General features: G+C 38.8%; 1 long non-coding RNA gene across 3 annotated transcripts in view; it reads left to right on the top strand.

The window, feature by feature from the left end:
* Positions 1-15770, top strand: part of LOC141053079 (uncharacterized) — a 694299-nt gene that overhangs the window by 550527 nt on the left and 128002 nt on the right. For 2 of the 3 annotated variants that reach the window (XR_012220964.1, XR_012220963.1), the window contains one exon: positions 2021-2117. The exons of the other annotated variant lie outside the window; for it this stretch is intronic. This is a non-coding gene — a long non-coding RNA (uncharacterized lncRNA). The remainder of the gene's footprint in view (positions 1-2020; positions 2118-15770) is intronic. 3 annotated transcript variants of the gene reach the window in all.

The following is a 15770-nucleotide window of genomic DNA, read 5'->3' as shown; positions in this document are numbered from 1 at the left end:
GTAGGTGTGTTTCCTGTCCTCCTCTCACTGCCGACTTTTATTCCCCATTGACTTACATTGGGTTTCGTGTTTCGGGACGACCCCGACTTTTCCCTATAATCGGACGATCTTGCTCGACCCGACTTTTGGAAAAGTCGGGTTTCACGAAACGAAACGCGACCCTAAAAAACCAAAAGTCGCTCAACTCTAGTATCAATATAAATGTCATATAAAAGTGCAAAAAACAAGCAGTCAAAATTTAAAACGTTACATTTTGATTATGTTATGGTGACACAAGCAAAATATTTTTCTCTTCTATGATTTTCAATTTTTTTCACTACTTAAATAAAATAAAAACAATGCAGGTTGAAAGAGACAACCCCTTCTTGGTCTATATATTTGTCCCCAATAAATAATGGAAAAAGCTTATACTTACCTGCTGTGCTAGTCCCGGGGCTCTTGATTGGTTCCATGACACACGGTGCCCGGCGCCCAATCAACACTGGTGTCACTGCCCCCATCTTCTGCAGAATTGAACATGAAAAGGAAGTCAGGGCTACAGCTGATTTTTGACTTCCTCTTAATTTTCAGTTTGTACGAAGGCAGGGACAGTGATTCCACCACTGATTAGATATCAGGCACTACAGTTCTTACAAATGCACAGGAGCTCCAGGACCGTGAGCGTCGACACTATTGGAATGGCGCTGGTGTGGTGCAGGAAGAGGAGGGGTGAATACAAGCTTTTTTTATTTTATTGGTGCCAAATGTTTAGATCAAGAAGGGGTTGTCCTAGTACTGAACAATCCCCTTAAAATCAAAGCAATCCAAGTGTCATGGAGAATTGTACTGCCCAGTCATTTTTTACTATATAATGTAAGGTGTGAAAAGAAAATCCAGAATTGCAGGATTGCGGTTTGTTCTCAATTTAACAGCATTTGGATTTTTTCTCATTTTCCAGTACATGTGATTAAATGGATAGTGTAATTCAAAATTACAATATATGCTGCTTGCAGTGCTTGGGTCCTGGGTTCAAATCCCACCAAGGACAACATCTGCAAGGAGTTTGTATGTTCTCCCTGTGTTTGCGTGGGTTTCCTCCGGGTTCTCCGGTTTCCTCCCTCATTCCAAATACATACTGATAGGGAATTTAGATTGTGAGCCCCATCAGGGACAGTGATGATAATTTGTGCAAACTGTGAAACGCTGCACAATATGTTAGCTCTATATAAAAATAAGGATTATTATTATTATCCATTTGTCTATTTCATTTGAATAATAAAAAATCTATGACTCTTCGAAGAAAAGGAGGAAAAATTGAAAGCATATAAATGAAAAATCATCTTGTCAAGAATGGGTTAAGATATGTCATTGTTTCAATGCCTACCTAAGGAAGTTAAGCTATTATGTGATACTCAAGGACTTATTTGCTAGTCGACTTTTACTGGGAATTCATTTTGAACAGAGGCACTCAGGGATTTTTTTGTTTCTGAACTTAGTGTAATGTGATTGGCCTTGTACACGTTTGATGAGCTATTCTACCTTGTGTCACTATATAGATGTCTCTACATTCCTATGCCATGTTTATGAGCATTTATACTATTATTTTGACAAAAATTGGCTTTGTTCTAAATTTATTTTAATTCTTCTAATGTGTGAAATATATATATGCTTCGAAATGAAATTCAGAAATAATACAACAGTCGGCTATTGCCTTTGGAGTTTAAAAAAAATGCCAATGTAGTTGCAATGCAAACATTGATTAAACTCTTTAGTGTTCATGAAACTGACAGGATTTCAAAGGAGGAAATATAAAACTTGAGGCTGCAGTACCGTAGTGACATTTCACTCTATAAAGCTGCCAATATTGTAATCCAGCACGTAAATCATTCTCACCAGTTCAATTTCATATCTTAACTTGTGTGATAAATACAGTATTAATTTATTTTGTGCTTTGTAAATACACTGTGCCCATTAGTTGCTTTGCATATGGATAATTTGGGGGAAATTTGTCATTGACTTTTCATTTCTTTGTAATTGACAGATATACTGAAAGATGAGCGGATCCTGGCCAGAAAGAAACAAGCCTTTCCTTTTATTGAGAGTTTTTTTCATCGCAAGCAGCATTTTATGGAAACAAGGTAGTATTTTGTGGTAGTGATTGATATGGGAATTCCTAATGTTTGTTCAAAGTAATATTTGTCAATAAAAAGGCTAAATACTCAAATAGTGCAGTGGTCTGGATCAGTTCTTTATTGAAGAGCTTTCATACGCTTATTGACTTGCTGTCCAAATGTTGTTACTTACCTGATGATCCCAGAGTTTAAGTGGTATAGACACTGGTATTGAGCAACCATTTTGCAGGGTGTGCTTTATTGTGTAACCATAGCATTATATATTGTATTTTACTGAAGGAGGCAGCTTGTCCTGATCATAGCTCACATAATATAAAAAACAAGCAAGCACTATAGATATTGAATATATTCCTTTTATATATGTTTGTTGCAGCTATTTTTATTATAATTATTTATATTTATACTATTTGAAGCAATATTGATCCACCAAAAACAAAAAAAGGCAAGACAATGCTTTTGTTGCTATACGTATATAGTATATTTACTGTGGCTATTGTATATTTACATAACAACCCTATTTGTGTCATTTTTATATTTTTTTTTCCTTTTGCTCTTGTACTTTTCATTTTTTTGCTCCATTTTGGAATTTCAGATAGTGGTCACCAATTCAGCCATTAGGCTTATTTTTGTGAGCTTCCTCTTTGAAAGTCTGTTTAACCCCTTCACCCCCAAGGGTGGTTTGCACGTTCATGACCGGGCCAATTTTTACAATTCTGACCACTGTACCTTTATGAGGTCATAACTCTGGAACGCTTCCATGGATCCCGGTGATTCTGACATTGTTTTCTCGTGACATATTGTACTTCATGTTAGTGGTAAAATTTCATTCAAATAACTTGCGTTTATTTGTGAGAAAAACGGAAATTTGGCGAAGAATTTTGAAAATTTCGCAATTTTCCAACTTTGAATTTTTATGCCCTTAAATCACAGAGATACGGCACACAAAAAACTTGATAACTAACATTTCCCACATGTTTACTTTACATCAGCACAATTTTGGAACCAAAATTTTTTTTTGTTAGGAAGTTATAAGGGTTAAAAGTTGACCAGCGATTTCTCATTTTTACAACACCATTTTATTTTTAGGACCACATCACATTTGAAGCCACTTTGAGGGGTCTATATGATAGAAAATACCCAAAAGTGACACCATTCTAAAAACTGCACCCCTTAAGGTGCTCAAAATCACATTCAAGAAGTTTATTAACCCTTTAGGTGCGTCACAGGAATTTTTTTGAATATTTAAAAAAAAATGAACATCTAACTTTTTTTCATAAAAAAAATACTTCAGGTTCAATTTTTTTTATTTTACCAAGGGTAACAGGAGAAATTGGACTGCAAAAGTTATTGTGCAATTTGTCCTGAGTACGCAGATACCTGATATGTGGGGGGGAACCACTGTTTCGGTGCATGGCAGAGCTCAGAATGGAAGGAGCGCCGTTTGACTTTTTCAATGCAAAATTGTCTGGAATTCAGATTGGACGCCATGTCACGTTTGGAGAGTCCCTGATGTACCTAAACAGTGGAAACCCCCTACAAGTGACCCCATTTTGGAAACTAGACCCCCCAAGGAACTTATCTAGATATGTGGTGAGAACTTTGAACCCACAAGGGCTTTACAGAAGTTTATAACGTACAGCGGTACAATTAAAAAATCATATTTTTTCCACAAAAATGATCTTTTCACCCCTTTTTTTATTTTCCCAAGGGTAACAGGACCCTAAAAGTTATTGTGCAATTTGTCCTGAGTACGCTGATACCCCACATGTGGGGGTAAACCACTATTTGGGCGCATGGCAGAGCTCGGAAGGGAAGCAGCGCCATTTGACGTTTTTGGCTGGAATTAAGATCGGACACCATGTCGCGTTTGGAAAACCCCTGATGTACCAAAACAGTGGAAACCCCCCACAAATGACACCATTTTGGAAACTAGACCCCCTAAGGAACTTATCTAGATGTGTGGTGAGAACTTTGAACCCCCATGGGCTTCACAGAAGTTTATAACATAAAGCCATACAATTAAAAAATCATATTTTTTCCACAAAAATGATCTTTTCACCCTCAATTCTTATTTTTCCAAGGGTAACAGGACCCTAAAAGTTATTGTGCAATTTGTCCTGAGTACGCTGATACCCCACATGTGGGGGTAAACCACTATTTGGGCGCATGGCAGAGCTCGGAAGGGAAGCAGCGCCATTTGACGTTTTTGGCTGGAATTGAGATCGGACACCATGTCGCGTTTGGAAAACCCCTGATGTACCAAAACAGTGGAAACCCCCCACAAATGACACCATTTTGGAAACTAGACCCCCCAAGGAACTTATCTAGATGTGTGGTGAGCACTTTGAACCCCCCAGTGCTTCACAGAAGTTTATAACGCCCGGGCGTGAAAATAAAAAATTCGTATTTTTTCCACAAACATGATATTTTAGTCACCATTTTTTTATTTTCCCAAGGGTACCAGGAGAAATTGGACCCCAAAAGTTGTTGTCCAATTTGTCCTGAGTATGCTGATACCCCATATGTGGGAGAAAACTACTGTATGGGCACACGTCGGGGCTCGGAAGGGAAGTAGTGACGTTTAGGAATGCAGACTTTGATGGAATGGTCTGCGGGTGTCATGTTGCCTTTGGAGAGCCCCTAATGTACCTAAACAGTGGAAACCCCCCACAAATGACACCATTTTGTAAACTAGACCCCCCAAGGAACTTATCTAGATGTGTGGTGAGCACTTTGAACCCCCCAGTGCTTCACAGAAGTTTATAACGCCCGGGCGTGAAAATAAAAAATTCGTATTTTTTCCACAAACATGATCAATTAGTCCCCAATTTTTTCATTTTCCCAAGGGTAACAGGAGAAATTGGACCCCCAAAAGTTGTTGTCCAATTTGGCCTGAGTACGCTGACACCCCATATGTGGGAGAAAACTACTGTATGGGCACACGTTGGGGCTCGGAAGGGAAGTAGTGACGTTTTGGAATGCAGACTTTGATGGAATGGTCTGCAGGTGTCATGTGCGTTTGGAGAGCCCCTGATGTACCTAAACTATTGAAACTCCCCACAAGTGACCCCATTTTGGACAATAGACCCCCCACAGAACTTATCTAGATGTGTGGTGAGCACTTTGAACCCCCAAGTGCTTCACAGAAGTTTATAACACTCGGACGTGAAAATAAAAAAATCATTTTTTTCCACAAAAATGATATTTTTGCCCCCAATTTTTTATTTTCCTAAGGGTAACAGGAGAAATTTGACCCCAAAAATTGTTTTGCAATTTGTCCTGAGTAGGCTGATACTCTACATGTGGGGTTAAAACACTGTTTGGGCGCATGGCAGAGCTTGGAAGGGAAGGAGCACCATTTGACTTTTTCAACTCAGAATTGGCTGGAATTGAGATCAGACGCCATGTTGCATTTGGAGAGCCCCTGATGTGCCCAAACAGTGGAAACCCCCCAATTATAACTCCAACCCTAACCCCAACACACCCCTAACCCTAATCTGAGCCCTAACCCTAGCCCTAACCCTAGCCCTAACCCTAACCCTAGCCCTAACCCTAGCCCTAACCCTAACCCTAATGGGAAAATGGAGATAAATACTTTTTTTTTAATTTTATTATTTTTCTCTAACTAAGGGGGTGATATCGGGAGGTTTGATTTACTATTTATGGCGGTTTTTATGTTTGGCGGCTGTCGCACGCTAAAAGACGCTTTTTATTGTAAAAATAGTTTTTGCATCATCACATATTGAGAGCTATGATTTTTCCGTATTTTGACCCACCAAGTCATGTGAGGTCTTATTTTTTGCGGGACGAGTTGACATTTTTATTGGTACCATTTTTGGGCATGTGACATTTTTTGATCGCTTTTTATTCCTATTTTTGGGACGCAGAATGAACAAAAACCAGCGTTTCATGAATTTCTTTTGGGGGGGTGCGTTTACACCGTTCCGCGTGCGGTAAAATTGATAAAGCAGTTTTATTCTTTGGGTCAGTACGGTTACAGCGATACCTCAATTAGTTCGTTTTTTTATGTTTTTGTCGGTTTTATGCAATGAAAACTATTTTATATAAAAAATAATTATTTTTGCATCGCTTTATTCTGCGAGCTATAACTTTTTTATTTTTTCGCTGATGATGCTGTGTGGCAGCTTGTTTTTTGCGGGACAAGATGACATTTTCAGCGGTACCATGGATATTTATATGCGTCTTTTTGATCGCGCGTTATTACACTTTTTGCTTGGCGGTATGATAATAAATCATTATTTTTTGCTTCGTTTTTTATTTTTATTTTTTAAGGGGTTCGCTAAAGGGGTTAACTAATGGGACAGTCTTATAGGGCGGGTCATTACGGACGCGGCGATACCTAATATGTGTACTTTTATTGTTTTTTTTTTTATTATTTCCAAAAAATGGATTTATTGGGGGAATATTTTTATTTTTTTCTAATTTATTTGGCGATTTTTTTTTAATTATTTTAACACTTTTTTTTTTTTTTTACTTTATTAAATAGTCCCAGGTGGGACATCACTGTCCTGTGACAGATCGCTGATCTGTCACATCACAGATCACTGTGACAGATCAGCGATCTGACACAGGCACTGGAGAAGGCTTCCTCATGACTGCGCTTTGCAGGCACTGAGGAAGCCAGCTTCCTCAGGCCCCCGAAGGCCCCCGTTGCCACCTTGGATTCGGGGGCCTGGAGGAAAGGAGCCCCCCGCAGCAGCGCTGCACATTGCGCTGCCGTGGGGGGCTCAGGGAAGCACGGAGGGAGCGCCCTCCCTGCCGATGCTTCCCTTTAACCCCCGGTACACCGCGATCATGTTTGATCGCGGTGTGCAAGGGGTTAACATGTCGGGGCGGTCCGTGACCGCCCCTGACACATTGTGCCAGGTGTCAGCTGTGATAATCAGCTGACACCCAGCCGCGATCAGCGGCGCTCACCACGTGGGCGCCGCTGATCGCGCCAACGTACTATCCCATCCATGGGCATAGGGGCCCAGGTCCCATGGACGGGATAGTACATCGGATGGCAGAAAGGGGTTAAAGGGAACCTGTCACCAGGTTTGGCCGATATAGATATGGCCACCACCATTCAGGGCTTATTTACAGTATTTTATAAGGCTGTAGATAAGCCCCCAATCCAATCCTGAAAGATAAGAAAAATAAGTTTTATCATACTCACGCGGGGGTTTGTCCGGTCCAATGGGTGTCGCAGGTGCAGATCCGGCGCCTCCCATCTTCTTGTGAGGCTGCCCTCCTGCTTGCTTCACAGACTCCCTGGCATCACGCTCCTGTGCAGGCGTATTTATCTGCCCTGTTGAGGGCAGAGCAAAATATTGCAGTACCCAGGCACTGGGACTCTCTTGTCTTCTGTCGATGACTGACACCACTCAGCTGATCTTTCTTTATATAGCATCTGATGACATCCCTGCCTACAATGGCAGCTGCCAATCAGATTACAAAAAAAAACAGGAAAACACCAACGGTCAGAACCAGTTTGAACCTGCTCGTGCAGCGCGTACAGCTTACACAGCTGACCTTTTAACCTGTAGATATGACTGAAAACCCCATTAATAACAAACTCTCATCATATGACCATATTATTAAAATAAATATTACTTATTTTAAGGTCTGTGCGACCATGTACCCCCCCAGCTTAAAACTGGGGGGCCCCTCATGGTAGCACAAGACTTACATATTTTAATAGCTAAAATAATCACTCAATAAACAGAAATATGGATTAAGAATAGGCAATGATGTATTTTATTAAGAGTTACTATAAATAAATAATTTAATAAATATTAATATAACATATAACACAACCATAAATACTCATAAAATCCACCAGTAAAAATTTCCACGACCAACTCCACCCAGCAAGAGCTGGGCAATTATCCCATCAGCCAGGGCCAAAATTATTGGACCAGTCCCCCCCTAAAAAAAAACCAACACGTCACAGCCATTTCTCATCCAAATCCTGCAAACCCAAATGAAAAATATCCAGTCCTATGTCTGTTAAATGAGCCATATCAGATCGAAAAAATACCTGTAGAAAATCCTTCAAAATCAACGTGCCTGTAAGAAAAACCACCTATTCTCCTTGTGAATTTTTCCATCACTCTATTAATCTTTTTTCTGATTTTTATCAAAAATTTACAATCCAGACCAGGACAGCTTAGGAAATATTTTAGAAAATGCTATGCTGCCTGATGGGAACCAACATTTCAACAGATAAAAATCCCCCCTCATTACGCAAAGAAGATCCAGGGTTTTTACGTTACCTAAATAATTTCCCCCAATATGTATAATAATTAAATTTGGACTAGGCCAAATTAAGGCAATTTTTTTTTTAATTCACTAACGGTATTCACCCACTTTAAACCTCTTACACCATGCCGAAATATATGAAAACTGTCCTTGTCAAAAGACAAATTCTTGGGGAAAGATCTCTTGGATGCCCTCTTCTGGGCCAAACGAATATAATAATGGCCCACAATCCAGATAACGTGCGGGCCTATAATTGGATATTTGCCTTAAATAATGATATTAGGTCTTATATACAGTTATATCTATTTGAGTTCCATCTTCCTAGACGTTTGATCATATTCTCACTCAATCCTGATCTCGCAGCTTCAGTAGCTGCACCGATTCGAAAAGAGTGAGAAGAAAACTTCAGATCAGACAGACCCAACTCATCAAACTCTTTTTAAGGACTGCATTCAAATGAAACTTTGTAGGAAATTTTCCCTTTTATGAATGAATAAAGGACCGCTGATTCCAGGTCTTACAGATAACCATCTGGACATATTATACACAGGACAAATAGTTTTATTATCCAGCGCATTCAATTTGATTCAGGAACATTTACCTGACTGGTTGGTTTTTGATCTTATGAAAATGAATAAACAATGTTTGTTAATATTAATGTCATTGGCTCTTAATCCCGAGACCTCATTCTTATTAAGGCACCTTAACCAATTCTTAAAGCTGCAAAGAAAGCCAATAAAAATGCTGCTCTAAGCAAAAAGGTTTCAAACTTATTCATACGTACCTCCGGCAATTAGACAATTTTTGCAGCAACTTAATGGACATCGGGCGCCTAACATCCGGTTTAGCCCAACTGCATCTATATCCTGTGAAGAGCTTGCTTTATAGGGAAAACTTAAGTAAATAAACACCTCCTTACAGCTTTAAGAAAAGGAAACTCCAGCTAACATCTTAGATATGGATGATACACCCAAATTTTTCTCAAGCAAAAACTTAAACACTAAACCTGTATCCACATTACTTTTACTATAATCCAAATTCAAAGAGCTACAGAATTCTTTCCAAACTTTCCATGCGGCTGAATAGCCAGCTCATATATTTGAAGCAAGTGAATTCCTAATGAAAGATGGAATTAATCCCTTACAAGATCCCAGAGGTAGTCAGGCACTGCGTCCCTTCCTTCTTGGCTCCTGGTACCAGAAAACTCAGAGTTTCCCACTGACGGCGAGAAAGAGCAACAGCTACACTACTTTTAAAACCATCTACAAAGCAAGATTTGAATCAAATATTCTGATTTAAACATATTAGAACCAGATGCCTAAGCAAGTTAAATGACCCTTTACACATGGAGGACAAGGTATTTAAAGCAAACATGACACCTTGGCTGGATGAAAGAAACAAAATCCTCCTATTTTTTAATTGGGGACCCGACATGACTATTGCTATCATAATGGAGAACAACTCAAAAAATTACTACACTCCTGGATACCTTTCTAGAAACCCAAGAAGCAGCTGACTACTTCCCATCAAGAAAGGCATCATAGCCTACACTTTCATACACATCTATGAAAAGATTCAACGACTTTGCAGAAGAAAAATTCAACTTGCCAACAAGTACGTCCGGAAGAACTAAGAAATTCCTGCCAAATTCCCAAATCCTCTCATAGCTGAATTAATTTATATATGACACTTGGGGGATTTTTTTTTTTTGGTCAGGTCATACAATCTACTTAAAAATAACCTACCAGAGTTAAAATGGGAAGGGCAAAACTCAACAAACCAAGAATGACTGAATTTAAATTAGTCTTTTCTTTACATAGCAACAACAAAATCTGAGTAGGCAACTGCTGAATTTCTTATAAAGGAAGCCTGCATTCCATAGCTAACGAGGCTATAGATAAACCTAAAAATTCCAAGCATGTACAAGGAAAAACGTTCTATTTATCCACTAAAGGAACTCCAAACCAAGCAGCGGTTTCTTTGAATTTCAATAACAAATTTATTCAGGATTGAGAGTCCTCAGTAGTTGATACCCTTTAATGGCTAACTGAAAAGATGGTAATACATTGCAAGCTTTAGAGACTACTCAGGTCTCTTCATCAGGCTACACTAATACAAAATCTGAAGTCACATATTTATGCACAATACAGCCTAGAAAAAATGCAATAGATAAGACAAGTGACGTGAAGCAGAACTATCAATATGGGAGAGGGAGAAACATAAATATAAACATTGGACCTCTCCCATATTGATAGTTCGGCTTCATGTCACTTGTCTTATCTATTGCATTTTTTCTTTGCTGTATTGTGCATAAATATGTGACTTCAGATTTTGTATTAGTCTATCCTGATGAAGAGACCTGAGTAGTCTCGAAAGCTTGCAATGTATTACCATCTTTTCAGTTAGCCATTAAAAGGTATCAACTACTGAGGACTCTCAATCCTGAATATTTTTCTATCTACTGGCTAACACGGTACAAAGATATACATCTTTCCTGTAATAACAAATTTAAACATACATTAGAACTACCACTACCTATGAATAAAAAGTCATCAAGTAATGCAGTATTCCTCCTTATTTAATCTCCTACTGCAGCACCCACTGTAAAAATTAAGAAAAAGCCTCGAAATAGAAGCAGGATAGAGCAAAGTCCATCGGCAAACTTTTATTAAAATAAAACTCCATCTAAATTGGAAACGAAAATGAATTAAAACCTTTTGGGTCAACTGACAGGAATCTGAAAGCTGATCTGTAACAGTTTTCGCTAGATGAGCACCTTCCCCAAATGATCTAAGCAAATCTACTGCTTGATCGAAGGATGCATATATGACAAACCACATCTTTATTGACCTCGTTATTCAAAGATGAATCTTCTGGAATGGTGAAGATGATGGAATATAGGAAAGCTACCTGTTATGAATGGGTCACCGAGGAGAAAAAAAACAAAACAAGCTAAGCCACAGAAAACCAGAGAAGTTGGTAACTATGCAGATTGCAGATCCCTGATCTTACCATACAACTAGCAGTAGCTGTGGAGTGTGCCTACAATGTTCCTAGATGCCTCGTCACGGCCGGAGGACTACATAAGCCTAAAGCAAGAAAAGGGAAAACTAACTGCCCCAGAGCAGACCCCAAAGGAATAGATAGCCCCAACACATGTATTCACGGTGAAACAAGATGAAGGCACAAACACAGGCAGGAAAATAGGCTGAGCAAATGATGGGGCCCAACCTAACTAGACAGGAAAGGAAAGGCAAGTCACTGTCTGCAACCTGCAAAAAACCCTACAAAAAAATGTCCAACACTTCTGATAGCAAAATTAACCCTGAAGTCACTAGACTTCTCCCACTATATCAGCACGCTGAAATATTCTGAGACAGAGCAAAAAGAGACCGAACTAGTAAGGGACAAAAAGCCAATTGGCAAAATACTGATAAATAAGAGTGGAAATTCAGCTCAGCCCCCCCCGCCAGGGCTGGCAGACCACACAAAAAACTGAATAGACCAACAAAATCAAGTGTGAACATTAGCAGAAAAACTTAGCTTTAGATGACTGGAACAGAGCTGAAAACCAAGAGCTGACAAGCCAGAAGGAATCACCAGCAACTGAATAGGACGTCGGCTGTCTTAAATCCAATCTGAGAATCCTGAGATCCAATCTTCATCCTCATTCTCAGGTGGCAGATCTCCACTGATCAAACCAGCAGCACCACCTCCCGAACCAGAGAATGAACTCACAACAGCTACCCAATTCATTGACTACTCCTGACAGGGATAACCTAATATCCTTAAATGGAGGAGAAAAAGTCCCTGCCTTTTGTTTTGAATGACACCATTCACTCCAAAAATAATTTATTTAAAACAGGAAAAAAGTGATACACTAAATAAAAAGAACAGAACACTGTCATTTTTGGGGTACTGTTTTTATAGCATTCATAGTAAAATAACTTGGAAATGTATTTCTTAATCTTCATGTAAGTACCATTGTAGCAATGCCAAATTGATTCTCTTCTGATTTTAAAACTTTCAGAATTTTTTTTAAATAAGGCCTAAGGCCCATAATTTTTGCACTTAGGGTTTGAACTGCTGACATGTGCTTGACATGTGCTTGAAACAGCCATGAGTGAAATCGCGATCCACCCATGGCTATTAACCCAATAAATGCCACTGTCAAATGCTGACAGCAGTATTTAACATGCCCTTCCGTCAATCGTGTCAGAAATCCACCCACCGGTGTTTCCCCGTCACATGTTCGCGGATCACCAATGGGTTGGCATGACAATCAGAGATCTCTTGGAGATCTCCATGGTTGTCACTGCCAGCTTGCTGTGAGTGCCGCTAAGTGGTCGGCACTCATAGCAAGTGAGTAATTCAACTACATACAGGTGAACTAATCATTACCTGTATGTATCAGAGCCGATGAGGTTACCTCAGTTTCTAGTCGCCCATGAAGACTATTGCAGCATGCCAAAAGTAAAAAAAATGTTTTTAAAACTATAAAAAAATTAAAAAAATAAAATTTCAAATCACCTCTCCATCACCCCATTCAAAATGAAGAAATTAAAAAAATCAAACAAACACATAATTGGTATCAATGTGTTCAGAATCACTTGATCTATCATTAAAAAATGATTAATCTAATCGCTAAATGGAGTAGTGAGAAAAAAAGTAAAAACGCCATAATTCCTTTTTTTTGGTCGCCGCGATATTGCATTAAAAAGCAATAACAGGCGATCAAAAGATTGTACCTGCAACAAAATGGTATCATTAAAAATGTTAGTTTGGCACACGAAAAATAAGCCCTTACCCAACCCATGATCACAAAAAATGGAGACGCTATGGGTATTGGAAAATGGGGCAATTTTTTTTAACAGAGTTTGGAATTTTTTTCTCACCACATAGATAAAAAGAATAACCTAGACATGTTTGGTGTCTATGAACTCTTAATGACCTGGAGAATCATAATGGAAGTTCAGTTTTAGCATTTAGTGAACATGGTAAAAATACTCCCCAAAAAAAGTGTGGGATTGCACTTTTTTTGCAATTTCACCGCACTTGGAATTTTTTTCCTGTTTTCTAGTATATGAGATGGTAAAACCAATGGTGTTGTTCAAAGTTACAACTTGTCCCACAAAAAAACAAGCCCACATGTGGCATTTTGACCAAAAATAAAAAAGTTATGGCACTGGGAAGAAGGTGAGCAAAAAATGAAAATGTAAAAACAAAAATACCTCTGGTCGCTAAGGGGTTAAGGTGGATTCTGCAATTCATCATTAACTATGTATAATAAGTGACCACTGTTCCTTTTCCTTAATTCAGTGTTCCCAACTATTTTTTTCCATTAATACTGCGCATATATGTAATTTAGTGTAGTTGCCTTGAATTACATACCAGTCAATGCCTTCCCCAGATTCCATCACCTCTTCATTCCTCTTCCTAGGTCACTTGACTTAAATTTCAACTTGCCAGATCACACTGGTTTATGTTTAAATGGAAAGACATTATCACAATGTAATGCTATAAAGCCTTGTTCTATGGCTCCTTAGGATTAAATCAAAAAAGTAACACCACCTCACAAAATGGAACCCGGGTGAGCCGGCAAAGAAGTTGAGATCTCACGAGACCTAGAAAAGGCGACCAATAAGTATACTTATGCACCAACACTACATTACACACTGTTGATAGACAGGAGAAGGAAGAAAATGTTGAGAGTGCTTCTTTAAGACAAGGTTTGAAACCAAGGATTTATTAAAATCACAGGTTTTAATAAAAGATACAATAATAGTTCACATTCTTTTAAAGAAGTTGTCCACTAATGGTGAACTATCCATAGTAAAGGTCCTCAATATCAGATCAATGGGGAACTGACACATATCACCCACACCAGTCAAATGTTATCAGCTGTAGTGGTGGGCGCATGTAAACATCCTACAGTCAGTCTGTGGAGAGGAACACTGTTTAGTGGTTGTTCACTATTGCAGAAAATTGGAGCTCAGTAGATCAAGAGTGGGAGCAAGAAATTCAATCTGTCATAATATACATATTTCCATTTTTTAGTGGCTACTGCACCCTTCCTGACCCACTGCTGGAGCTCACGGTGGTACTGATCATGGAAGCTGCGCCACCGTCTTGTGACATTAGACACTGCCAAGTAACACAATACATTATTCAAAATAAGATCACCTTCTTTGCGTTTAGAAAGATAAGTAACAGTGTAAAGTCGCATTCAACTTGCCAAGTGTAAAGGGCAAAACAGGCCATATATACCAAAGAACATAATGCAGCATAATGTTATCTTATTTTGTTGGGATCTTTTTACTTAATTCATATTATGAAGTTTTTACTTTAATTACTAATTTCATGCTGGATCTCACATGTACTGTCATCATAATGGGGGAACATCTGGCAGCATATGCATTTCCAAACTGCATCCTTTCTATTGCGGTCTGCATAAGGGCATCACATTGGTCCCATATTTCAGGCCTCTCCTGCACCAGAACAATCAACATTTCCACATTAATATGTCTGGCCATGTTGCTGGTATCTGTGGAGGCATGTTCCTGTTTTTTTATAGGTTGCCAGGAAAATTTGCATGCTAAGCTTCCTGTTCTAGGCTGATGCAATTTCCTGTCAGCTGGAAAATGTGTGCAATCTTACATGCATGTAGAATACGTCTGAGAAAAAAAACGGTGATGTGAGATGCCCCATAGATTAACTCTGGTCCGAGTGTTATGCGATGTTTTCTCGCATAGTACTCATCCGTAGTCTACCGTAGGGTGACCCCGGCCCAAGAGTTCATAAGGACTTATGTGTCCCTATAGAATATTTTTAGACACTTTTTAGTGACTGGTGCTGTACCAAGCAACTATAAAGATAATGTGGTGCCCATTTTCAAAATTGGCTTCAGATCTTTCCTGGGTAATTATTGACCAGTATTCTTAATATCCATTGAGGGAAAAATTTCTGAAGGATTTGCAAGGGATTATATACAGGAATATGTGATACAAGTTAAAATATAAGGACAAAAGTTGTCTAACCAATCTTGAGGTATTTTTCGCAAATAGATGATTAGAAATTGGGATGGAAGGTTAGTTATGTTTTTGGACTTTGGAAAGGCATTTTACACTGTCCCACATAGACATTTAACGAGATATTTATGGTCTATAAACAGCATAATAACACTATGGCAATAGTGTGTGGCAAGCCCAAACTCTTAAGAGTATCGGTCTGAAGATCTGTGAATAATCCATTCAAGAAATAACTGTGAGCAGGAATTGTATACTGTGGTCTATCTCTATTGCAATGAGACCTTCAGTTTATAACATTTGTATTTATATATTGAGATGGAAGGAGGAACAATTTTACTTAATTCCAGATGACAATTAGTAAATTTTA

This window comes from Dendrobates tinctorius, unplaced genomic scaffold (genome assembly GCF_039654945.1).
Source record: "Dendrobates tinctorius isolate UK_male_01 unplaced genomic scaffold, ASM3965494v1 ptg000165l, whole genome shotgun sequence".
NCBI lineage: Eukaryota > Metazoa > Chordata > Amphibia > Anura > Dendrobatidae > Dendrobates > Dendrobates tinctorius.
This window is presented reverse-complemented; position numbering and strand designations above follow the sequence as displayed.